This window comes from Nilaparvata lugens, chromosome 5 (genome assembly GCF_014356525.2).
Source record: "Nilaparvata lugens isolate BPH chromosome 5, ASM1435652v1, whole genome shotgun sequence".
NCBI lineage: Eukaryota > Metazoa > Arthropoda > Insecta > Hemiptera > Delphacidae > Nilaparvata > Nilaparvata lugens.
The window spans coordinates 35,522,243-35,534,923 of record NC_052508.1 but is presented as its reverse complement, the minus strand read 5'-3'; positions in this window follow the sequence as shown (position 1 = coordinate 35,534,923).

The window sequence follows — 12,681 nt, the reverse complement described above, 5'->3', positions numbered from 1 at the left end:
TCTCTCAAATCTAGTATTGGCCACCAGTTTTCTTTTTGGATTAAGTCATTAACTTTTTTAGTATTTTCTTTTTTAGTGCTAATAATATTTTTATAGTCGTTCTCTATGTTATCTATAAGAAGATATTCAATTGAAATTATTTTCACTCCTGACCAATAGTGATGCGATATTTCATTCTCAACCAGGAAAGATATATAGGAATTTTCATTGTCCACCTTAACATTTACATGGTACAAACAAGATGAAACCAACACATCATTATAAAACTCTTCTCTAGTGGGCCTCTGGATACTATTATATAGACCAGTAGAATACAACACACCCAGGTAATCCTCTGCTCCATATATATCAAATAACATACATTAATGTCACCTATCATTATAATAATTCTTTTTGTTTTTAATTTTATTAATTTCAAGATTTTTTTCCAATTTTTCGTTAAATTGATTTATATTCTGATCAGGGGGTCGATAAAATGCAACTATTAATATTTATTTTTCCCCGCTATCGATTTTCAATCATAATAATTCTGCAGATACGAAATCATAATCTATATGCTCTATTTTTAAATTCTCTCTATAAAAGACACCTAATCCTCCGGCCCCTCAACCATCCTGCCCACACCTAAAAACATTGTAATATCCAGGAATCCCACATAAATCAACTTCTTCCTTTCTTAAATTAATTTCACTCAATACCATTACATCAATGTTACAGAGCACTTTATATTTATTTCTGATTTTAATGTATCCCAGTGTTTCCTTGGTGATCTTACATCAGTGCTTACACAGATAAATTCATTGAGAGTGTTATCTATCTGTTTTGAAAACGTTTTTGATTCGTTTCGGTCATGGAAATTTACAAATTAATTATTAAAATTCAAAATCATCTTCATCTAAGTCTTGCATTTGCCAATAAATGTGGTATATATTGAAGAAAATTGAAGGATGAAACCAAAAAAATTATGTAATTTATTAGTCCATTATAAGTTAATGTTAATTATAAGCTGTTAATCCGTGCTGCTCTATGCTACTCGGTAAGCATATACTAATATAATTATTGCCTACATAACCCCTCTACAATAGTGATCAAAAAAAGTTTTTTCTTCATTGATTGGATTGAATGATTCTATATTCTCACCCCCAACATATATAATTTATTTATTCATTTATTGGATAGAGCAAACAATACAATACATGGAAAAAAAGGAAGAAAAAACAGGCTATTATCAAAAACTTTCAATGCAATAAAAATAGGCTAACCTAAGAAAAATAACAATAAAAATCTGTGATGTGTGTCATCTACATGAAAACAGGAAAGAACAATATGAGCAAAGTTTATGCTACCACCATCACTTTCCAGCTGATACTGTAGTCTGAAAGATTTTATTTGTTTGAAAGGTATAGGCCTATTACAAATACATAAATAATTAGAAAAAAACGAAACAAGGCAATATTAAAATGTTCACAACGAGTATTTCTGATACAGGCCAGTAGCAGTTGAGTGGAATAAATATCCTGCATTTAATTTGATGATTGTGCTGTACAAATAGCTGGATATTATCAGAGGTGAGCATAATCCTGAAAGAAACAGTATTGATATTATCGTGTTCCATTATCATTATAGAATCATATCAACAGTACTATCAGTAGTATCCAAGTGTACTTACTGCGAGACTTTTTTGCGACTCTCAGATTTAACTGAAACATGTTCTTGACAACGGGTTGTACACACAACGAACACTGCCAGATTTAAGTGAAACGAACTTCTTACTGTCATAAATTCTAGATGTACTTGACAACTAGGATGAGATTTTATCATTCTTTCAAGAATACATGTCCAGCAGTAACATTCGAATGCCATCTTTTCAAAACTCTTTATGTGTCAAGCACAGTTGAATATTCTTTGGAAGAATAATAGTGAATTCAAAGTTCTTTTCTGAATCTATATTGATATAAATTAAATCATTCTCACCAAATCTTACATTCTTAACAAAGAACCAATCAAACTGAAAAACATTGTGATATCTTGTTGTAGTTTTCACTCATCTCACAACACTATGTAGCAACTTTTATAGATAAGCTTACTGTGAGACAACCTTGGGCGTTATCATTACGCACCAATTCTGCTCTTGGCTGATGATTAACATGTTTCAAAATTTCACTTCAGAGACCTTACAAGGACGAATGCGGTTCCAGTCCAATTCAATACTTGAGCATTGTCACGTTTTGCAATTTTAGTTCACATAGCTTACAAGGACGAATGCGGTTCCAGTCTAATTCAATACTTGAGTATTGTCACGTTTTTGCAATTTTACTTCACAGAGTTCACAAGGACGAATGCAACTCTGTTCTAATTCATCTCAAATTCGAGCATTAACACGTTTCGCACATAATCTTGTTTCAGCTTGGAAAAAATGCATGTGAACGTTGAAATAGAATGTAGCTAGCTATTTCTCCCAAGCAATTTGCATAGTGAAAATCGGTTAAAGATTGATATGATCCTAACTTTAGGGTTTTAGAACATCGCCGTAGATAGAGAGACCCATCTTATCGGTGATTAAATCACCTACTTGATCTTCTTTCAAATTATGCTCTTTCGCCTCAATCCAATTCATATGGAAACTAACTCTAGCATAATCCCGTACTATTTGGTATGCTATTCGATGTATAAATAAAGTGAGATAATCGGTGAATGCAGCTGAACATTGTAATCTCGTCACTTCATCATTCTCTGTATTTTTAATTGAAGTTGCTATTTCCTCACGAATTGATTTGAGTGTAGCTTGTAATTCATCTCTCTTAATAAATGCTTGCATTTCACTACTCAGATCATTTTTCAATACATAAGTTTCGCTAAACGTAGTTAGCAATGTATTCGAATCGTTTTTTGAAACAAATTGTTCAATCCCCTCCATAAGATTTGTCTTTATCGTATTAGTCATTGCAGATAATCGATCTTCAAACTCTTGTTTTGTTATAACAATGTTATTCAAAGCCTGCACAGTTTTATCCAAATATTCCTTATCAACCGATAATGAATGAGTTTCATTTACTCTAGTAAAAAGTTCTGTGCTGAGTTGTTTCAATCTGGTATTTAGATAATTTCTATCTAATACTTGCAAATCTTTAATCTTGTCTGAGATAACTTTCAATTTCTCATCCAAATAATTCTTGTCAACTTTATTATCGTTGATCGTATTCAAGTGCAATCTGAATATCTCTGTTGTTGATTTGAGATCATGAAGAGAATTCTCCAAATTGATAGATTACTCTTTAAGTCCCCTATCGATATTGTCAGATAACTGTTGTAATGTACTGAAGATGTGTTCCTTTTCGATCTTGTTCAATCCAATATTCTTAACTATATTAGATAACTGTGAATCTAAATACGAATGCAGAGATTCACTAACACCCTGTTGATTAATTGCCTGTATTATTCTCTCACTAAAACTGGTAAGATCTGGTTCATTCCATACAATGTCTTTCTTCGCAGCGACTCTCTCGCTTTTACCTCCGAATCTGTGCACGCTCATTCTGCAACTAAACAATAATTTTACCTTCACACAATTCCTCTATAATTGATGCAATCTAAACATCATGAGCCGAGTGCCCAGCAAGTTTTGATGATTTTAATAAATGAAGTCTCTGAACCAATTCGTCATAGTTGTCATAATATTGGTAAATTCTATTGCTAGAAGTATTTTTTGCAAATTTCAATAACCCAGAACCTCTCTTACTTGTTTTTTTAACAGGAAACAGCATTTGAATTAAGCGAGACTTTACACCACTGTTACGTTTCACATATCCTCATCTATCCAAATGAACTTTTGTTATTGATAAAATCTTCTTGTATTTATTTAAATCTTTTTCATCAAAGAGATATGAATTTGGTCTTTGCGCAAATAACAGTTCTAATAGTCCATGTGTAATTCGGAATTTTTCGTTATCAATATAAAAGAAGTAGTTATCAAAGCTAACAACCATCTTACCCATAAAATATAATTTTTGGTCAGAATCATAGGAAATTCCATAAGGAATCAAGTTATCCAATTTTCCACTATGGAATGTATACAAATATTGTGCAAGCACTTGATTCTTCATCTTCTTTATTTTGCCGCTTGTATCACTCTCAAGCCTAGTTGAATTAAATATACTTGATTCGTTCATGCTTAGATCTTTTTCAGCTGCTGATGGTGATGCAACTTCTATTGTTTCACTAATATCGTCATCATCATGTTTTTCTCCCAGTTCCATACTTTCTTCGTCTTCTTCTTGTTCCTCCTTTTTTGGTATAAAACTCTGATCAGAGTGGTGAGAAGATTTCCCCATTTCAACTAGAGGCGTGATAATCGGTTTAAAAAGTTTTTCTCTGTAATCGTCAGATTGCTTTTCAAAATGTACAATGCTTCTATGTTTATCTCTAATAACTTTCCTCAATTTCTTGATCTTATCAATTGGAGCAACACTAGCGTTTTGTCTTCTATGAGACATCCTCATTCTTTCACTGCTACTCACTCTCTACTGAATGTCAATAAAGTTATCCAGACCCTGTCTATATTTTCCACTATGAGCTGTACATTCGGTCATAATAGTAAGAAAACTATGCTTCTTAGAATTCCACACATTTGAACACAATTTACTGAAATCTCTGAAGCAAATATCTTCACCCACATAGTCTCTATGTATTAATTTGAGTGATAATTGATCAATTTTGAATATAACAATCATATTTGCATTATCTCTGGTGAAATGTTTTTGTGTTGCACCATAACTTTGAATTAAATATGCTGTATCAATATTACGATGTCTACCCATAGTAAAATAATCTCTCATTTGAGGTGTGTGACTAAGTTGTAAATCATCGAATATGACAAGAGAAAATTGTTGAATTTTATTCGGGTGGAGAATTCTCTCGGGAATATCATTGACATGAAATTCAATACCTTCCATTTTTGAAAAGACTTTTCTTAAAAACAAGTACTTATCTTGATATTGGCTTTTAGTATTTAAATAAATATTTTTAAATCTCAATCAATTTTTGGAAAAAATCAAGTTGAACAATAAATTCGTTTTACCGCATGCAGACGGGCCTACGATGAGAATTCTAGCGTTATGCGGTATCAATGTACCATTCTTACACCATACAGGCTTTTCCTCTTGTGCAATTAACTTATCGAAATTTACAATGTCGAGTTTGTTCATGTTCAGAAAGTGAGATATACAAACAGAACTGTTTCATGTGTCTGTTTCACTCGCTAATGAAGCGTTTCTAGGTGACACACATACATGTACTCACCCATTCAACATCTAGTCACCTTGTGCCACATGCTACTAGCACTTCTCTATGACAAAAATGAGAAATGAAAGAGCAAACATTCAATTCAAGTTGTTTTTATTTAAAAAACACACACACAATGTAAAGAATATTACAATGATTATCATTGATGTGGATAGATAATTATATAATGTACATTATTTACATCATATGATCTTACTCTGATTATTTATAACAAATGTGCTGTGTACTGTATTGTTATAATCATCTACAATATTTTGTAAGTTATTAACCCAGTTTTTACTCCCACGTTCAGTTAAAGATTGATATATTTTTGATTTTATTGTACGATTAAATCTCTCAGCGATACTAGCTTTCTTATCAGTAAAAACAGAATAATGCTTGATATTATACTTATCTAACAAATCTTTCACATGCTTATTAAAATACTCCTTCCCTCCATCTGTCTGGAAAAAACGCATATGTTTATTCTTACAATTAATGGGTTCGAGTGCATTATAAACACTTTGTGCAGTCTTATTCTTTAAAGGTATACAATAAGCGTACTTAGTAAAACAATTAATAACAACTAAAATATAACGATATCCTTTATTGAATTTAGATAAGCTACCCATCTCAATCAGATCTGATTGATATAAATCGTTCTCATTCTTCAACTCATATCTGCATGTGGGGTAATTTACACGTGCAGCAGAGTGAAGCTCTGCTGCTAATTTTGCTCTAATATTACTCATTCTTCTTCTTTGTGTGAAGACACGCTTGAAACAGAATTCGATGTGTTGGTCACTAGCTCGTTACACACACACTGATCTGTGCCATCAGTTTGCTATTTTGTAGTGACCGGATGGTAATGTATCGATTCCGTTCTCTGCAATAAAGCACTTGTCATCGAATCGGCTTAAACAAACCTTTGCGCATTCAATTTGATGCATGTTATGATTGAAGGATCTCAACATATTACATTTTTCTATATGTTGGCATCGTTCAATCAAACATTTCTTATACAAGTCAAAACTAAGTTTTCTATTTTCCACATGTGTCTTCACACCTTTTGCTACACACTTATCTACAGTTTCCTCCTTCTCATTATTTACAAGATATGAATATAATTTCGCCCATAATCCCAGAAAAGATTTTAAAGGAATTGAAGCTGCCTCATCCTTAAATTTCCCTACAACTTTATTCCTCTCATTGGAGAAGCATTCATGCTCAGCTGGGTAATTTGAAGTGTCAAACAATTCTAGATTTTCTCTTATCAGTTGGTAGACGTCGGGTGTCTCCAACGATAAGAGGAAGCTATCTGTATCAGTCATACAAAGCTGGATGCGTTGCCATGGTATGATTTTTTGCAATTTACAATAGAAAAAATCATACATGTGTAGTTTACTCAAATCCAGGATGCAGAAACCTGAATAGATTGGCTTATTCATTTTTAGTTCCAACTTTCGCGAGAAAACCGCAATCACATCCGAACTTATTATCTGCCAGCATTTACATAGGGGATTTGAAATGTACTTATCTAGACGCTTGGCGTCTGTGATAATTTGAACATTACAATGATGACGAGTATTCTGTAATGACTTCCCATAAATCAAATTGCTCATCTGTTTAAAAAAAGAGACTTCAAATTTATTTTTCGCAGCTTGCCTATTACAGGTATTGAACTCAATGTAGTTCTTCAACCAAGGCGATTGGGAAAAGCTAATGACGCGATGTACCTTTGTTAATTGCAATCCGAGTTGAAGGTACAGTTTCAAATTCATGTAATGAACAATGTACCTCTCTCGATCAAAAAGTGTGTTCATGAGTTTTTTAGTCAGAGTTTGACCATTCTCATTGGTTTGGTACTCGGAGAACAATTCGCTAGGAGGAATTTGATGAAGTGGAGCGAGAGGGAAATTGGCATGCATATCATGTAACTCCTGTGGGTACTTGAGATCACATTCAATTACATAACCAGTTTCTGATTCACTCTCCAAATTTGTAAAGTCAAGAGCATGGATTTCTTCCTCCGAGAGGAACTTGAAATTGAGGGAGAGAAGTCTCAGCAAATTTTTCAGGGCAAGATATGTATGAATAGGGATATACTCCTTTTTTCAACAAGAGTTGCCTTTGTTCGAGATCGGGGTCATTAAATACTGAAAACAGACATTTGAACTTCGATTCCATATCTGTACTATCTACCAAGTTGCGCACTAATACTTCTAAAGATTCATTCATAAATTTATATGAATCTAAAAACTTGATTTTTCCCACTGTCAATGTCAAAAATCTTTCTGATGTATTGGCGATACAGGAAATTTCTTTTTTACATTTTCCGAGAGCTTTTAGAATAAAATGACTGTCAAATCCGCTAAAATTATGGAAGTAACAGCTAATCGTATCGTCAGTTCGAGTATTTAAATTACACGACACATGAGCAGCACACAAAAACTTTCCATTTTCATGTGCATGATGGCGTACCTTTGTGTCTGTTTCGGTAAAAACTTCATCGCAGAGGCCGCACTTATCAGCGTTTTGAAATTCGCGTTGCTGACGATCACTTAAATGCTCCATCGGAATTTCACATTTTATATCTGCACTCAATAAATCACCCAGTTCGATTATTTCCTTGAGAAATTTCTCCATGATCTTTTCATTGATATTACTCGATCCATAGAGTACTGGGCCATACGCGATATCTCCATTCACATCAATTACAACGAAACAATACCCGCACAGAATATGACGCGCCGTTTTCTTGGTGTAACTTCTGGTAATAGGTACATCCTCAGATTCATTACCATCCATATTCACAACAAATGTTTCCAAATCCGCGTAGATTGTATACTTTTTCTTCAAAGTCAAGCCGAGTTTTTCAAATTTGATTGTCTCACCTCGTTTTGGGTATGAAGTTCTCTGAGACTGGAACTTTGAACAAAGCTCTAGATGTCTCATCAAATTTGCTTTCCCATCCCGGTTTACTGTTTTGTCTGATGTAAATCTGTGAAAACAGAAATTACAAACAGCTACTTGACGATTATTTTTCGAAAGGTGAAGAAGAAGATGCGACAATCCGTTTTTCCCATTCGCGGTGTTAATTAAACAAAAATGCGTTTTTCCTGCATCGCCTTTCAACATTAAAAGATTAATTTGGTATTTACGCGTACGGAATATGCTTGTTCGATAGGGGAAAAACTTTTTGTTGTCATAGGCGATAACAAGAATTGCGATGTCTGTATTGAGAATTTCAAATTTCTTTATGTCGCAATCGGTGGTTGGAAAATTAACTCCGCGAGTGTTCAGCCTGTGAGCAAATTTGCTCAAATATTTCACCGTTAATGTCTGCCTATTCGGTTTCTGGTGAAAATAGGCTAGAACACTCCACAGAAAACACTTTTTATCAGAAAGATTTTTGATTTTGATAACACATTTCTTATTGTTGATGAACTGGGGTGTTTGAATATAACTGCTTGTGTATATTGGATTATATCTAATAAAATTTACATCAAGCGAGTCGATCTTCTTCAACACCCACCCACTCCCAAATCGAACAAAGTTATCGAATGAACTTAAAATTTTCCCAACTGCTAACATAAATTGTTCATTCAATTCGTCATAACTCTCCAAGACATTCATGCCTAAAGCCGAGTAGCTATGAAGATTCACAATAGATGAAACAGCTTCGGATTCCTCTGATTCTAAAACTACCATCTTATACAATAATACATTTAATACTAAAAACCATTTAACATTTCCTTCGAAATGTGCAGCGTGTTCTCTTATTATCTCGGAAACATGAGCTTTCGAGTTTTGAAGCACATTTTCAATGTCAGGTGCAACATTTTCGAAGGAAATGCGATGGCGAATTGCTCGCGAACTCACGCCTCCAACCCTGTGTTCTCTGCTATGCTCCATCTCTGTTACTAGCGGGTTACTGAAAACAAACAAAGAATATATTACTATGGCACAGAATTAGATATAAAAACAAGTAAACATTAATATAAAAATCAGTTGTGATTTAACAAGCTGCAAGTACAGTGCAAAAAAATGCTATCACAGGATCAGATTTTCATGCACGAACGATTGAGGTTATTAACATTTGATAATCGTTGGAAATTAGAATCGAGTCTGTTGTCACCTCAAAATATGGCTAAACAGGGTTTTAAATTTGTGCGAGCACCTGACGTTGTTCAATGCGTGTTTTGTTCAGTATATTTAGAAAATTGGTTGCCAACAGACGATCCTAGTAAGGAACATGAACGATGTAGTCCAAATTGTGGATGGCGCAAAGAAAGAACTGAACTACCCAGCCACTTTCTTCCCCATTCTCTCAGTACCAAGCACCTTGCAACGAAATGAAAAGTATTCTCTCTTTCACCTGAATTACACATTGAACATGTTCCACTCCTACCCTCTATCCATGGTCTATCATTCAAGTATAGCATTTCTCCTCTCACTTTCATTATCCACCCTATATCTGACAATGAAAACTCCTCCTTCAGGTAACCTTCATCCTCCAAGTTCACACTTCTAAGTTTGTTATATATCACATGATATCGAGCTGAATTCGCTGCAGTTTTGAATTCCTCCTTATGTTTAATCGCCGTTAACTCACAAACCTTATTCAATTCATTCTTCCAATTAGCCAAATTGTCCAGACTTAGGTTAATATCGGCATTCAATCCTTGTGTTATATCAAGCCAGCTCTTGTACCAAAATATTCTTCTTTTGACAACTTCAACTGCTAACAGTTTTGGTAAACGCCAGTCCTGCATTGTCATCACCTTGTTTATATAATCAAAGTGCAATCGAAGCGTATATTCAAATAGCGGAGGCTCTCCTGTTTCTAGAAATAAGACGTAGCTGGGCGTATTGTAGGGTAAGTGAAATAGTCTTTTGATGAAGAAACGCCACAATTTTTCCACCTGTTCATATCTTCTGTATCCCCAAACCTGAGAAGCATACACCATGATTGCCCTCGACACTGCTCTGTACAAAATCCACTTAGCAGTCTACGGAATCTTTTTATTACTTATCAATTGCTCCCATCCTGAATTTAGACCCGCTTTAGCGCTACTCAATTTTTCCTCAAGGTGTGGATGCATATTTAGTGAGGGTGTCAGCAATACTCCCAAATACTTATATTCATTTACTTTCTCTATTCTTTTTCCCTCAAAAAACCATTTCTCCTGCCTTCCTTGCCTTCCACCTTTTCTAAAAACCATTAGTTTAGATTTGTTCAGGTTCACTCTAAGATTCCACCGTTTGCAGTAAACCTCTAGACTGACAATCATATCTTGTAATTCTCTTTCCGACTCAGCCAGCAACACAATGTCATCTGCTTACATGAGTAGTTTTATACGAAGGTTGCCCACTCTTGCTCCTCCTCCCAATTCACCCTCCAAATCATTAATAAAAAGAGAGAATAGAAGCGGGCTCATCTGACAGCCCTGTTTCAAGCCTACTCCTGCGCTGAACTCCTCCGACAGGCCCTTCTCACTCCATACTCGCGCCTTGGTTCCATCATTTCCGCAATAAATATTGCGGAGCATATTTATGAACTTCGTTGATATCCCATGCAAGAAAGCTTATAGAAAAGCGCTCGCCTGTCTACTGTATCGAAAGCGGCCGAGAAGTCGACATAGAAACAGAAGAGTTTACCTCGTTTTCTACTAATTTTCAGATTGACTATCGATAATAAATTGAATATATTATCCACCGTAGAATACCCCTTCCTGAAGCCAGCCTGATACTCGTTCAATATTTTATTTGTTTGAACCCACTCCTCTAGTCTAATCAATAGATTTCCTGCGAAAAGCTTTGCAATGGCATCTATGAAGGCTATACCTCTGTAATTCATTGTTAGATTTACATCTCCTTTTTTGTGTAGAGGGAAAACTATCGATACTTGAAATGAATTTGGAACATTTGCAGTTCTGTAAATATTATTGAAAATTCTCGTGATTCTTCCAAACAATTCCTCGGTGCCATTCTTATAAAATTCATAAGGTATGCCGTCCAGTCCTGCTGCTTTATTATTCTTTGCTTTTCGCAAGAGTACTTTCAATTCATCCACTTCAAAATCTCTGTCTAGGATATCATTGCAAACCAACGGCTCTGCGTACAGAACTGGATCGGTGCTAACTGGTGGATTCAATAAGCTCTTAAAATGTTTGATCCAATCATCCGCGTTTATGCTGTTTGTTATTCGCCTGGCGGATTTTTTAAAGAGTCTTATCGCATTCCAGAACTTCTTCGTATCATACGCATTTTTTAGCTCTTCATAAATATTCGCAAGATGCATTTCTCTTTTGGTTTGACATAACTTCCTGTACTTCTTTTTTTCTTCAATATACATATCTTTCACCGTTGCCGTGCTACCCTTTCTAAATAGATTCAAAAGACCAAACATCTTATCTCGAGCTCTTCTACAGTCGTTATCAAACCAGGGTTGTCTGAATTTAGTACGACCTTGACCGTGAACAAACGTTGAACAAGCTGTCTTCTCTATACAATCGCAAACCTCTCTTATCGCCATCTGATTATCGCCATCATTCTCATAATTGACTGTTTCTGATTCTCTCAATTTTGCTGTTAGTTTATCTTTATAAAACCGTTCATCATTCCTACTCCATATAAGCTTTTTTGGAAAGGTCTCACAGTCGTTATTCTCGTTACCTAGTACTTCATTTCTGAGTTGTAAGCCTAATGGCATGTGGTCTGAATATGATTTTTCTATTACTTCGAAATCATTCACGAATTTCAGCAAATTTCCCGCCACTGCAACCAAATCATTCACTGCAACTCCCATGCCTCCAATAAACGTTAATTCACCTAGCTTATCACTAGGCGTTCGCCCATTGATCTATACACTATAAATAGTACAAAAAGTAGATTATGATTCATGCACTTGAATTCAAGTCCAATTCCCAGTCCAAACATTTGAAAACATAAAAGTTTTAGTTTAGATTGTCTAAAAAACAAATTGAATAGCAAATTAACACTCACCAATCACTTAAAACTGTAAAATATTGATCAACTTTGAAAATTCTGATATACTTAAATTTTGAATGATATACCATGTCATGTCAACAAATCAGATATTTGATCAAGTTGATTAAAATTTCTAATTGATTAAGAGCCACCCAGCAGCTGAGTGCATTAGCTAAAAAAAGGTTTCAAGTTTGAAGGATTAAAAGAAAAAATTAACTTCTTTGATGAATTAGGAAACATCGCGAAAATATGCTTTTAATTTAAAATATGATTATTATTTTTGATCAATTATGAATAATTTCACCTTTCAAACTCATAAGGATTCTTTATCTTTTAAATCGTGTTTATATTTTACAGCTGGCTGTATGTCAGTTTATGAATTTTCGGGGATGAGATATTTTGATTTTC